Source organism: Gossypium raimondii, chromosome 3, assembly GCF_025698545.1.
Source record: "Gossypium raimondii isolate GPD5lz chromosome 3, ASM2569854v1, whole genome shotgun sequence".
Taxonomy (NCBI): domain Eukaryota; kingdom Viridiplantae; phylum Streptophyta; class Magnoliopsida; order Malvales; family Malvaceae; genus Gossypium; species Gossypium raimondii.
The window spans coordinates 9,125,067-9,139,032 of record NC_068567.1 but is presented as its reverse complement, the minus strand read 5'-3'; the positions used below and the strand labels follow the sequence as shown (position 1 = coordinate 9,139,032).

The 13,966-nt window shown below is 32.2% G+C and overlaps 1 long non-coding RNA gene across 1 annotated transcript; it reads right to left on the bottom strand.

The window, feature by feature from the left end:
• Nucleotides 1-3,087: 3,087 nt before the first annotated feature.
• Nucleotides 3,088-4,375, bottom strand: LOC105797046 (uncharacterized). Its single transcript, XR_001134608.2, has 3 exons — nucleotides 4,322-4,375; nucleotides 3,885-3,989; nucleotides 3,088-3,129 (listed from the first exon to the last, which is right to left on the bottom strand). It is a non-coding gene; the product is annotated as an uncharacterized LOC105797046 (long non-coding RNA).
• Nucleotides 4,376-13,966: the final 9,591 nt, after the last annotated feature.

Genomic DNA, 13,966 nt, shown 5'->3' with positions numbered 1-13,966 from the left:
GTACTGGAATATTAGGAGTTAAATGGCTCGGGTTCGTAACTCACGGGTTTTGACGAGGCTAATTTCGGCCTAAAGCTGAAAATGGGTTTAGTTGGCTAAGGTTTGGGGCATGTTGGTATTGGAATAATTAAATAAGATTGAATAAATGAAAAAAATGAAAGTGAGTGGTAAAGGTGACGCAAGGTTGGAAATTAATTGCTAACAAAAAAAAGAAAGAAAAGATTGCAAGAGATAAAAGCTTAATTTAAAAAAGAAATGATTAAAAACTTGATGGAAAATTTTATGAAAAGACTTGATGAAAAACTTAAAAAGAACTTGCTACAAAACTTGATAGAAAACTTGGTAATTAAAAACTTGATAAAAGAACTAAATGAAAAATACTTGAAGAAAGAAAAACACTTAATGAAAGACTTAACTAAAAGCTTGATTCATGAATTGATGAATTGATGAACAATCTAGCCTCTATTTATACTAGTGGCTTTACTAAATTAAGAGCCAACTAGTATAGAAAATCAAGGAAAATATTCCATAATATAAAAAATATCCCAAAATAATCTCCCACTAAGTCAACAATTTCAGCTAATTATTCTTGGAAAAAATTCTGCTTTGGCCCTCCTTCTTTGCTTCTTTCTTCAATCTAACCCAATTGTTTCCTTTTTCTTCTATTTAGCCCCAAATTTCATTCCTGCACAAAATTCAATAAATATGGCAAAATTAGTGGTGCATTCTCATAAATTAACCAATTTAATTACATAAAATATGTAACTTTAGCATTTAATCATTTATTGAATATTGAAAGGAGATATTGAATTATGATACAAAGGAATGAGAATGAGCTTATTAAAGGAAAGCATCCGATGAACTTAGTAAATGACTCATACACATGGTCACATGTTATTTTCTGATGATTCCGAGATCCAACATTTGTTGCGAACTCGAAGATACAAATGACACAGATTTAGCCTGGACTGGCAATCTGATGTCGTTTTAAAGGTTTAGCTTGGACTGATAACCTTATATGTATATACAATCATGGTTAGGCTATTATTGTGTCGATAAAGGTTTAACCTGGATGGATAACCTGACACCTCTGTAACATCCCTCACCTGTCTCTGTTTTGGATTAGGGTTATAAGATGCTACAATAATTAATAAAACAAGAACATGCAACTTTAATTCAAAATTTATTTTAAACATTCATTAAAACTCAATCATTCAATTAAGATGTTCTTTTCTTGCAATATCAAGCTTAAATCGAGCTTACGAAAGCTTCGAAATCAACTCTAGAATCAATCAAGGACTCAATTGAAACATTTCATAAAAGAAAGACAAAAATGCAAAACAAGGGTCACACGACCGTGTGATATGTTGAGGCCATGTAATGTTGTATCACATAGCCATGTACTCCAACCATGCTAAAGACTGAAACCGTGTAAATCTAAGTCACAAGGTCGTGTCGCCAAGCCATATAACAAACTAAGACCGTGTGGACCTAAATGTAAAATCTCACAAACATTCACATGGTCTTGTGGTTGAGCCTTGTGAGAGACTAAGACCGTGTTAACCAAAACCTCCTAAATTTTAAAGAGCACACGGTCGTGTCACTTTCTGTGTGTGACACATGGTTGTGTGATAGCGTGTATGCAAATATAAGCCCTAACAATCGGTTCACCTAACCAATTCTACAGGCATAAAATGATACTATAAAAACATGCTTAATTCACATCCAAAACAAAACATAGACATGAAATAATTCAACCTAAAAGTGCCTAACCAATATGCCATTTAGGAACCATCGCATCCAATCTATAAACTTGATTCAACATCTCTTCCATTACAAAACCATTCAAACTAATGACCCAAATTATGCACATTTGGCCATTCAAACTTGCATAAAACCATTCTAAACACATACTAATTCATCCATTTTGCTAACCTCAAAACCATCCAGGCTATTCCATAAGTAACAAACACATTGGTAAGCTTATAGCATATATATATATATTCATCAATCATTCAAACAAGGCACACCAAACATCTTAACATTTAAACCTTAATCTAAGCACAACCAACATATGTCATTTAAGCTTCTACCATAACTTGACAAAAATGCCAATGTGCACATTTTAGTACCCAACTCATTTACCAATCAAGTTTAACTCTATTTAAGGTTCCAAAAACACTACCACTCAAGATAACATCAATATATATTATGTTAATACTCAAACATCACATTACCAACCTTTAAACTTATGTATGTAACATATAACCATTCCAAATACCATCCACATTCAAGAACCAAAGTACCAACATTCAAGATTAACCAAAACAAATCATATATATACATGCTACAAAATCAAGTTTTAAATGATTAAAAGATTACTGAATCAACAACATGATAGTGTGAGCTTCTCGATAATCTACTTGGCACATTTTGCAAGTTGAAAACCTATAGAGAAAAGGAAACAATGGGAAGGTAAGCATTACAAATGCTTAGTAAGTTCACTGATATTTAAACAACATCTTACCTTATATTATGATTTAACACAACAAGCTAATCAATTGGACAATTTTGCCTGAACATGACAATCACAAATCAACAAGGTGAGTTCATCATATAACTATTTCATATACTAATTCATACATTTAGCATTTCAATTCAATTTATTACCAACCACATGAAATCAACAACTCAATACCATTCAACATCTCCATTAATAAATACTACTAAAAGTCTCATTGATACCACTTGAATCAAATATTTTCATGCTCCAATTAATCAATCTAAAGAATATATTGTATCAATATTTTGGTATCATTTATATCAACCTGTTATTTTCCAAATTACAACGTTTGATACATCATAAATTCATAATGCCCTCCGTCTCGTAGATTCAATATGCATGCTCTTTACATGCCTAGATATTTATATATCGCAATCATCTTTATATTACCAAATCACATTATCTATTCAAATATATATATCATTTACCAAATATCATATTCATATTCATATACCTATTAACTTGACTCAAACTCGAACAGATACACTAACCTATACATTTAAATAATACCACACTGCATCTGACTCAGGTTCAAGCTCCAACAACAACCTTACTGTATTCTCAAGCTATATGAGACAACAAAATATCAAAAATACCTTTCAGTCCTGACAAAATGCAGGTGTACCATCTTAACTAGTCAAACCACAACCATTTATTCTGTCATAAATTAATGAAAACTAGGTGAAGCTTTTTTCCATGATTTAGTCCCAGGTCAGTCAATCTTTTTATTAGCTCTCCACATCAGCATTCTATTGTGTTACTATAATCAAGAAAATATAACTATAATCAATCATATAATATAAAAAATAAAATAATATACATAAATGATATATCAATCATAGATATTTGGTGAAAACAAAGTAGGCAATTTTGTTCAATCTCATGCTTGAATAGTCACAACAATTTACTTGTCCAACAGAAAAATATCAGGATTCCATGTTCAACAATCCAACATCATTAATTAAGGAAATCTTTTCATTGACTTGTCAATGGTAGGCATTTGGTTTTGTAGAATAACTTGTATGTTTTCTTTTATCCTCATTCAAAGCTTATCCATATAGCTTGCAAAAATTTTACTAAGGTTAATTTTAACAATATATAATAGATTTAGTTGTGTGTGTGTTTGGGGGGCTTTTCATTTTCAATGTACTCATATACTACACCTATGGGCCATTAAGATAGAGCAATAGTATTTTAATATCATGAGCATCAAAATTCAACAAAAATCATTGTCCATCTAGGTCTTAGCTCAACATCAATAGATCATTTCCTCAATAGTATAGTTTGTCAAAATATTCAAAACGGCACGGAAAATGCTTACGCTGGTTAGGTCTATTTGTGGATCTTTCATAGACTTGTAAAGCGTGCCTTTGAATTCTTGCATAACTTTTTCATAATCTTCAAGGACTCGTTTTAGTATTTTTACCTGACAATAAAGAATAATGCAAAGTTCATCTGCTTATGCAGGAAAAGAGCAATGCCATGTAAAATTGTATTAATTAAGTACAGATATGGCACCAAAATTATGTAAAACATGCATAAAAAATAAAAGAAAGGGTCCAACACTAATGTTAGCCATAAAGGAACAAATGCATATAAATAAGGTACAACAAATTATTTATATAAATACAACAGATTTATGGGTAGAATTTTAACTAAAACCATGCTGAAATTTTTTTTACTACTTGAGCAACAACCAAATACTAAACAAACCATGCTCACATCTTTTACATTGCAATTTCATGCGTTATTGCTTACATGGGAGGGGAGAGCAATTGATTTTGCCTTCTTATATTCCCTAACGGCCAAGTCTATTTTTTAACTTCGCAAATATGCCCGAAAAATTATACCAACCGAACAAGAAATGTGCGTTCGGTTTGAAGAAGGGTTTAATGATGAAATCCGAATGATGATTGGGGGCACTAAAATACTAAAATTTGTTGCTCTGTCAGATCGTGACAAAATGTAGAAGAGGTGTACAACAGAAAAATTCAACGCGATAGACGAAAGAAAGAATCTTACAAAAGAAGTTCCTCCAAATCATTTTCAGCATTACCGGCTAAAAAGTCTAGAGATAATTTTAGTAGAGCCAACTCAATGTCTGAACGATCAAATAAAACAAGGTGATTCAACTTAATTACGGGGTATCTACTAGATCTGCCGCTAGTGTGGGTAGTGTGCAAAATGCCCCTAAGCATAAATGCAAGTATTGTGAAAACTACCACCCTAGTGAGTGTAGGAGTAAAGTAAGGGCTTGTTATAAGTGCGGAGCAACCGATCATTTCATCCGAAATTGTCCCCAACTACAAAAAGAGGATGAAGAGCAGAAAGAAAAGCAAGTGGCCACTTCTTAGATAAGTAAACGTTCGGGCCAAAATAATGCCACTGAGATTACTCGTTCAGGTATGAGAGATACTGCTACTCGTTCAGAGGCTAGAGGGCCAGCATTTACTTATGCCATCCGAGCTAGAGAAGAAGCTACGACTCCAGATATGATTGTTGATACATTCTTTCTTTTTGATGTTACTGTATATGTGTTGATTAACCCTAGGTCTACTCATTCTTATGTTTACACTGCATTTGTAACAGAAAAGAAATTGTCTGTTGAATCTATCGATTATGATATTCAAGTTACTAATCCATTAGGCCAAAGTGTAATAGTTAATTTAGTGTGTCGTAATTTCCCACTGAAAGTGAAAGGCTGTAAATTCTCTACTGATTCGATGTTATTACCTTTTCAGAAATTTGATGTTATTCTGGGAATGGATTGGTTAACGAAGCATGATGTCGTAGTAAATTGTAAACAGAAAATGATTGATCTGAAATGTCAAACAGGAGAGGTTATTTTTGTTAAGTCTGAGAATTAGAAAGAAATTGTTAGAATTATTTCAACTTTTTCAGCTCAAAATTTAATGTTAAAAGGTAATGAGGCATTTCTAGCCTACATTCTTGATACTCAGGATTCTGAATCAAAGCTAGAACAGTTACTAATTGTTAACGAGTTTCTTGATGTATTTCCTGAAGAATTGTCTAGTTTACCACCTGATCGTGAAGTTGAGTTTATGATTGATGTGATTTTGGGAACAGTTCTTATATCAGTAACACCATATCGTATGGCACCAACTGAGTTAAAAGAATTAAAGGCACAGTTGCAAGAGTTATTAGACAAAGGGTTCATCAGGCCGAGTATGTCTCCTAGGGGTGCACCTGTCTTATTTGTGAAAAAGAAATACGGTTCTTTGAGACTGTGTATAGACAACAGACAGTTGAACAATGTTACAATTAAAAATAAATATTCTTTGCCACTTATCGACGACTTATTTGATCAACTGAAAGGTGTTGTAGTGTTTTCGAAGATAGACCTTAGATCTGGGTATTATCAATTGAAGTTTAAAAAGTGTGATGTGCCAAAGATTGCTTTTAGAATTTGCTACGGTCATTATGAATTTTTAGCAATGTCATTCGTTTTGACCAATGCCCAAGCTACTTTCATGGATTTAATGAATCAGATTTTTCAACCTTATTTGGATATATTTGTAGTTGTGTTTATCGATGATATACGGATCTATTCCAAGACAAAATCCGAGCATGCACAACACTTGAAGATTGTGCTACAGACTTTGAGAGAAAAGCAGTTGTATGCAAAGTTTAGCAAATGCGAATTTTGGCTTCACGGGGTCAAATTTTTGGGTTATATTGTATCATCCGAAGGGATTCGAGTTGATTCAAGCAAATTATCTACAGTGGTAAATTGGAAGACTCCGAAAATTGTTTCAGAAGAGCGAAGTTTTCTGGGTGTAGCAAGTTATTACAGACGTTTTGCTAAGAACTTTCCGATGATTGCTTCACCGTTAACCCGATTATTACAGAAAAATGTTAAATTTATTTTGTCCGATGAGTGTTAGTAGAGTTTTGATCAGTTGAAGAAGATCTTGACAGATGCTCCAATTTTGACTCAGCCGGAATCTAGTGTACCATATGTTGTTTATAGTGATGCGTCTCTAAATGGTTTGGGTAGTGTACTGATGCAACCAGGAAAGGTAGTAGCCTATGCTTCTCGACAATTAAAGTCGCACAAGAAGAACTATCCTACACATGATCTTGAGTTTGCTGCAATTGTATTCGCCTTGAAATTTTGGGGACATTATTTAAACGGCGAGAAATGTTACGTATTTATGGATCACAAAAGTTTGAAATATTTGATGACTCAGAAAGAGTTGAATTTGAGACAGAGACAGTGGCTAGAACTACTAAAAGATTATGATTTAGTTATTGACTACCACCAGGGAAAAGACAATATGGTTGCGGATGCACTTAGTCGAAAGTCGTCATTGTTTGCACTCGGAGCTTTGAACACTCATTTATCTCTTAATGAAGATGGTTTTGTATTAGCAGAATTGAGAATGAAACCTTTGTTTCTTCAACGAATTCGGGAATTGCAAGATGATGATCCAAAATTGGTGTTGAAATGGCAGATGATTCAGGATAAGCTGAATTGAGAGTATAGCATCGACGATAGCGGTATGCTACGTTATCGCAATAGAATTTTTGTTCCGAATAACTCGGATTTAAAAAATGAAAGCAGAACACCAGGTACCAATGAGTTTGTTACAACCTGCCATGATTCTTGAGTGGAAGTGGGAGCATGTCACGATGGATTTTGTATCCGGATTACCTTTAACTCCGAGAAAGAAAGATTCGATCTGGGTGATTATTGACAAATTGACTAAGTCAGCACATTTTATCCCAGTCAGAACAGACTTTTCACTTGAGAAGTTAGTGAAATTGTATATAGCAGAGATTGTGAGGTTACATGGGGTTCCGATATCTATTCTTTCTGATCGAGATCCGAGATTTACATCGAGATTTTGGAGTAAACTACAAGAAGCTCTGGGTACTAAATTAAATTTCAACACAGCATTTCATCCTCAGACAGACGGGAAATCAGAACGAGTGATTCAGATTCTGGAAGATATGTTGAGATGTTGTATACTCGAGTTTGGAGGTAGCTGGGAAAAGTATTTACCGTTGGATGAATTTGCATATAACAATAGTTATCAATCCAGTATCAAAATGGTACCATTTGAAGCTCTTTACGAGAGGAAATGTAAGACACCATTGTATTGGTCTGAATTGAGTGAATCCAAGCTAGTAGGAGTCGCCTTGATCAAAGAGACTGAAGATAAAGTTCAGATTATCTGAGACAGCTTGAAGGTTACTTCTGACCGTCAAAAATCATATACAGAATTGAAAAGAAGAGATATAGGATTCACAGTGGGACACCGAGTATTCCTAAAAGTTTCACTGTAACACCCCTAACCCAAATCCATCGTCAGAACAGAGTTACGGAGTATTACTGGAATTTATAAATCAAACAGATAAAAAATGTAAACATTTTATATCATATATCACTCTTGTCAAGAACTTATCAAAATCATACATATTGTCCCTTATATGAGCCCTAGAGGCTCAAATTACGCATCAGAAACAAATCGGGACTAAATCGAAAACTCAAAAAAATTTTCAAAAACATTTAATATTTTCAACACTGCAGGGGTCACACACCCGTGTGGTCAAGCCGTGTGGAAAATTTAAGCATACTGACTTATGCAAATTAAAAGATACAGAGGACACACGGCTATGTCACCTGGTCGTGTGTCACACACGGACGTGGATTCGTATCTTTGCCCGTGTGGATAAAAATAGGTCATTTTACAAGCCATATTTCTCACCGAATTTTATGTCAACCTACAATCAACTTTGTGCATATCTACAAACCATAATTAGACAACAAAAACAAGTCAAAATCAAGCTTTAAACATATAATATTGTCACTTACAATCAATATGTTTTTAGGCACCTCAGATATTAGATTATAACAGGTATATTCATATTTTCAATATATTCATATGTATAACTAACTTATATGCATATTTTTACCTAAAGTTTACCAAGCTAATTTTCATTATTTCTAACCAAGTCACGTACCTACCAAAACTTACCATTTGATGCCAAAATATATTTCAAATACTAACATATTTAGTTATATTTATACCTTACATATCATGGTACCGATTCATGATCCCAAAACACATGTTTATAAATGCACTTTTATCTAACATTTTACCTTTCACAATACAACCATAAACCAAACCACACATCAAACATTTAAGACAAATATGCACCAAACCAATATGTGCCAAAACACAAGCCAAATAAGTGGCTAATATTAACAAAACTCATATAGGCCAACATTAACCAGAATACCTATACATGCGATTATAACCAAATCAAAACATTTAAAAGTATCGATAGAACCGATAGATAGTATGATATAACTCTGACAAAATTCCAACCCGATCGAGCTTTTGATAATCTGAAAAGTAAAGGAAAAAACTACATAAGCAACGAATGCTTAGTAAGCTCGTATAAACTTTAATCATATTAATTCATTTCAAATACGAAATCTATACATATCAAGAATAACCCAATATTGATACCACAGTACTCATGAAGCTATATTCATCAATTCACAAGGTGAATAAATCTACAGTATCATATATACATATTATCCCAAGCTTAGTAGGATTTTATATAACTTTAACTCTTCCAGATTTCTTTATTTTCATTTCCATTTCTTTACTCTCCACACTTATTCCATATGCATGACACACAAGTCATAAACATATCATTCAACCATGGTCACAAGCTAGTGCATTTAACCAAAGCCTTTTTCGAATTTATCACATGATTTAAAACCTTACCACTTTTTCATGAGCACTAGCATATTTTCACTTAAATGCTTACCAATTCAATGCATCTTATAAATAATCATATTACCATTCAACCAATAGCTTGGCACTTGCCCAAGCATCAAGCAACAACACTAGTTAGCGTACTTGCACATATTACATATAAATTCAACATTGATAAACTTATTTTCTCGACACACTTGAGTTTATTACTCGTCTCAACATACATAATTTCCTTGTATGAACATATCAAAGATGGTCACATATTTACCTGTCAAGATAGATATCATTCTCTTGTCGTTTCTTCATAAACATAAATCATTCATTTCATTATATCAATATTTCATGTATCATCATTTTTATGCATTTCGTGTATATTTATTCCAGTAACAGTTCATAATCATGAATATACATAATTATCAGGCAAGTTTCACATACATGTATTTTCCATGTCATGTTTCAATATATCAAATAAATATCATTTCCATGTATTTCAGGTATATATCGGTATTAGAGCACATAATCAAAAAGTACTCTCTCGAGCCATATAACAGGAAGCTCATTTGAGCCATGTAGCAGGAAGCTTATCTGGGCTATAATAGGAAACTCATAAGAGTTTAGAACAGAAAGCTCATGTGAGCTTAACGGGTAACTCCGAAGAGCTATTATCAAGAAGCTCCGAATAGCCATATATCAGGAAGTTCAAGTGAGCTATATCAGGAAGCTCATAAAGAGCCATATATCGGGACGCTCATAAGAGCTACGGTATGTCCACAATACATATAGGATCAATACCGATCATATAACATGACACTCACAAAGAGCTGCGGTATGTCCGCAACACATGCAAGATCAATACCGATAGGGATGCTCGCAGGAACCATGTAACAGGAAGCTCAAGAGGGCTTAAACAAGATGCTCTTTCGAGCTATAGTGTGTCCGCAACATATGCAGGACTACATCCAATACGGGAAATCCTGTATCCATTGAATTTCATTTATTCAAACGGGACTTTATATTTCTCAGACATCATCGGATATATGATCAATTTCATATATATATGACATTTACACAAATTCACAAATACAACATTCAATTCAAACATATAAATATACAAAATTTAGTTATACGAACTTACCTGGCTAAATTGCAAAAACACCAAGATTCAGGGGCATTTTGGTTATTTTTTATTTTCCTCAATTTTCCACCCGATCTTGATCTAAATTAATAATTTCATTCAATTTATTAATTTAGACAATAAAACAATTCATTTCCTACAATTTGGTTATTTTTTACATTTTTACATTTTTACAAAATCACTCATAAAGTTTTACTTTTATTCAATTTAGCCCCTAAGCCTAAAACATGCAAATTAGCCATTTTTAATGTAAACCCATGCTAGCTGGATATTCATATATATTTTCCTCCTCCTCCTCTCCATTCCACATCCTTAATGTATTAATATGCTTATATGTAACATTATCTATAATTCCACTATTACTTATATGTTCATATCAAAGTTGTTCACTTGAGTCATAGTTACTAAATTATTTATATATTGAGCTACGAATTTTAAATTAAGATCCGCTTGATGTTTTGACACTATACTCAAATATCTTTCTACCATAAAATTTTCAGAATTTATAATTTATCCAATAATTACAGTAAAATCTTCAAATTTATCCTTGTTCTACTGTTTGACAACTTCGACATTTCTTTGCTAAAAATTAATTATCTCTTAGTACAGGTTTCGATGATGTCTCAATTTGTTTTATTGAAAATAGACTCATTAGGAATTTAAAATATAAATATAAATTTAAACCCATAATTATTTTTTTACAATTTTAGATGATTTTCCAAAGTCAGAACAGGGGAACTCGAAATCAATCTGACCTTGTCTCACAAAAATTCATATATCTCATAATATGAAACTCTTTTGTTTACACTGTTTCTTATATGTAAAACTAGACTCAATATATTTTAATTTAATACTTTAATTAACCTCTAATTAAATTTCTAAAATTTTTATGAATTTTCAAATTCAGGACTCTCTTCTTTGTCCAAAACTATTTTAGTGCAAAATGTTGATAACCAATTATATAACACCCTCATTTCCTTTCTCTACAATATTTCCTTCACTAAATCAAGAAAATAGAACCTTATATAAGAAAATTCTAATTTAACATTATTTTCAAGCATTTTCAATAATATCAAACTTAAAAATATATTAAAATCTTGATGTTCTTACCTTGTTCTATTGATTTCAATCTTTAACTTGATTTTTCTCTCTTCCGACTTCTATTTCTTGAATCTAAGTTGATATTCTAGCTCCCCATAGTCTCCTTATTATTTTACTCTATTGGTATCTATAGAAATTCTTTTGATTTCTAAGTGAAAATAGTGAATTCTTGGTAAAACGACCAAATTGTAAAAAAAGAAAATTTCTTTCTTCTCTTCTCTTCTCACATGGGTGCATAAAAGATGAAGAGAATTATTCATTTTCTTTCCTTATATACTAAATAAAATAATAAATAAAATATCTCTTTAAAATATTAATAAAATAATATTAATCTAATTAAATAATTATAAAATATCATCAAAATATCTCTAATATCATCATTGCCTTCTAGAGTTCTCTCTCTTTCTAATTGACCATTTTTCCCTTCATGATCTTTTAAAATTTCATCCTTGAGTCATCATTTAATTTGGTAAATTTACAATTTAGTCACTCATAATTCTTCACCTATTCAATTTGGTCCTAATTCATCCATTTTCTTTAGTTTCTAGATCATTCCAACCTTAAAATATTTGCACTATTGGTCCTTCAACTTTTTTATATTTATACTTTAACCCTTCAAATTTTGAGTATTTACTCTTGGGCCACGAAACTTTTCTTACTTTTGCAATTTAGTCCTTTCTTGAATTAATATATTATAAGATACTTCCCAATGTTGACAATACTCAAAATTTTCCTTTTTGACACTTTATTTCCTTACTTTACTATATCAAGAATAATATCTTACTTTCTTACTGTAGTAATTTTCGGGGTATTACATTCACTATCGACGAAAGTATTACGGTTTGGTAGGAAAGGGAAACTAAGTCCAAGATTTATTAGACCGTATGAAATTATCGAAAGAATTGGCCCAGTAGCTTATAGATTAGCTTTGCCTCCGGAACTTGAGAAAATTCATAATGTGTTCCATGTATCGATGCTGAGACGGTATAAGTCTGATCCTTCACATGTAATTTCTCATAGTGAAATTGAGCTGCAATTAGATATGACGTACTTGGAAGAACCAAGGAAAATTTTAGCTCGAGAGGTTAAAGAATTGCAAAATAAACGAGTACCCTTAGTAAAAGTATTGTGGCATCGTCATGGTTCAGATAAGGCTACCTGGGAAACAAAAGAATCGATGAGATCACAATATCCGAACCTATTTTCAGGTGACAAATTTCAAGGACGAAATTTCCTAAAGGGGGAGAGTTGTAACAGACTGGTTTTCAGTGGCGTTAGAAACAGTGGTTCGGGACTACCAAATCAGACGAGTAAGCTTGTAAATTTTATTATTTAGTATTTACAAGTAAAATGTGATTTTAAAAAGATTTTTGAATTAGTAATTTGTGTTTTATAAGGATTTATTAGGTTAAGTGGTTTAAAAAAATAAGGTATCAAGACCTCGATTTTATAAACTGAGTCATAAATATTTTTAAAGGTGGTATTAAAGTTTTGTTAGAAAATTTTAACGTTTTGGTAGTTAATTAATTAAAAAGGACTAAATTTGAAAAATCTGCAAAACTTGTTAATTAAAGAAATAGTGATTAAATCGTTTAAATGGTAAATAGGGAGGACTTAAAGAGTAATTTAGCGTAAGTGATTTGGCTGAGGACAAAATGGTAATTTTGTTGAAATTAAAAATAAAACAAATGACCAAATTGAATTCTAGAAATTCTTCATCAATTTTCAGTCCAAAAATGGCCACAGGAGGACCTTGAAGCTAGTTTTTCATATTTTTACTTCAAATCAAGAGCCAGTAGATACTCGTGAAAAGGGAAAATTAGCAGAATAGTCCTTGAACTTCTATAAATCTTATAACTTGACTCAGGTAAGTTCGTATGGTTAAACTTTAAAGTTTATATATTAAATTGATGATTGGTATTATGAATTTATTTATATATATTGTTGAAAGTAAAATATTGTTAAAATCATGAATTTGTACTGAACACTCAAAATGAATGGAACGTGGGATTGAGTACAATCGTTCTGTGGCGAAAGATAGCAAAGGATGAATTGACGGTAAATTACCCAAGTAAATCGAGGTTTAGCATTTGTTGCGAACTTTCATGTTTACTTTTCGTTTAGCTCTCACGAGCTTCTGTTAACTTATATGAGTTTCTGTTCAACCCTTATGGATTTCTGTTCAGCTCTTTTAAGCTTCTGTTTAACCCTTAAGGGTTTCCATTCAGCTCCTATGAGCTTCTGCTCAGCTCTTTTGAGCTTCTGTTTAATCCTTATGGGTTTCTATTTAGCACTTATATGCTTCTGTGCAGCCTTCGGGCTTCTGAATACGATGTACTCATATCCTTAAGTCGTTCTCCAATTCGATAAGGATTGGTAGGTGAAATTATGAAATTAATATTGGAAAACTTA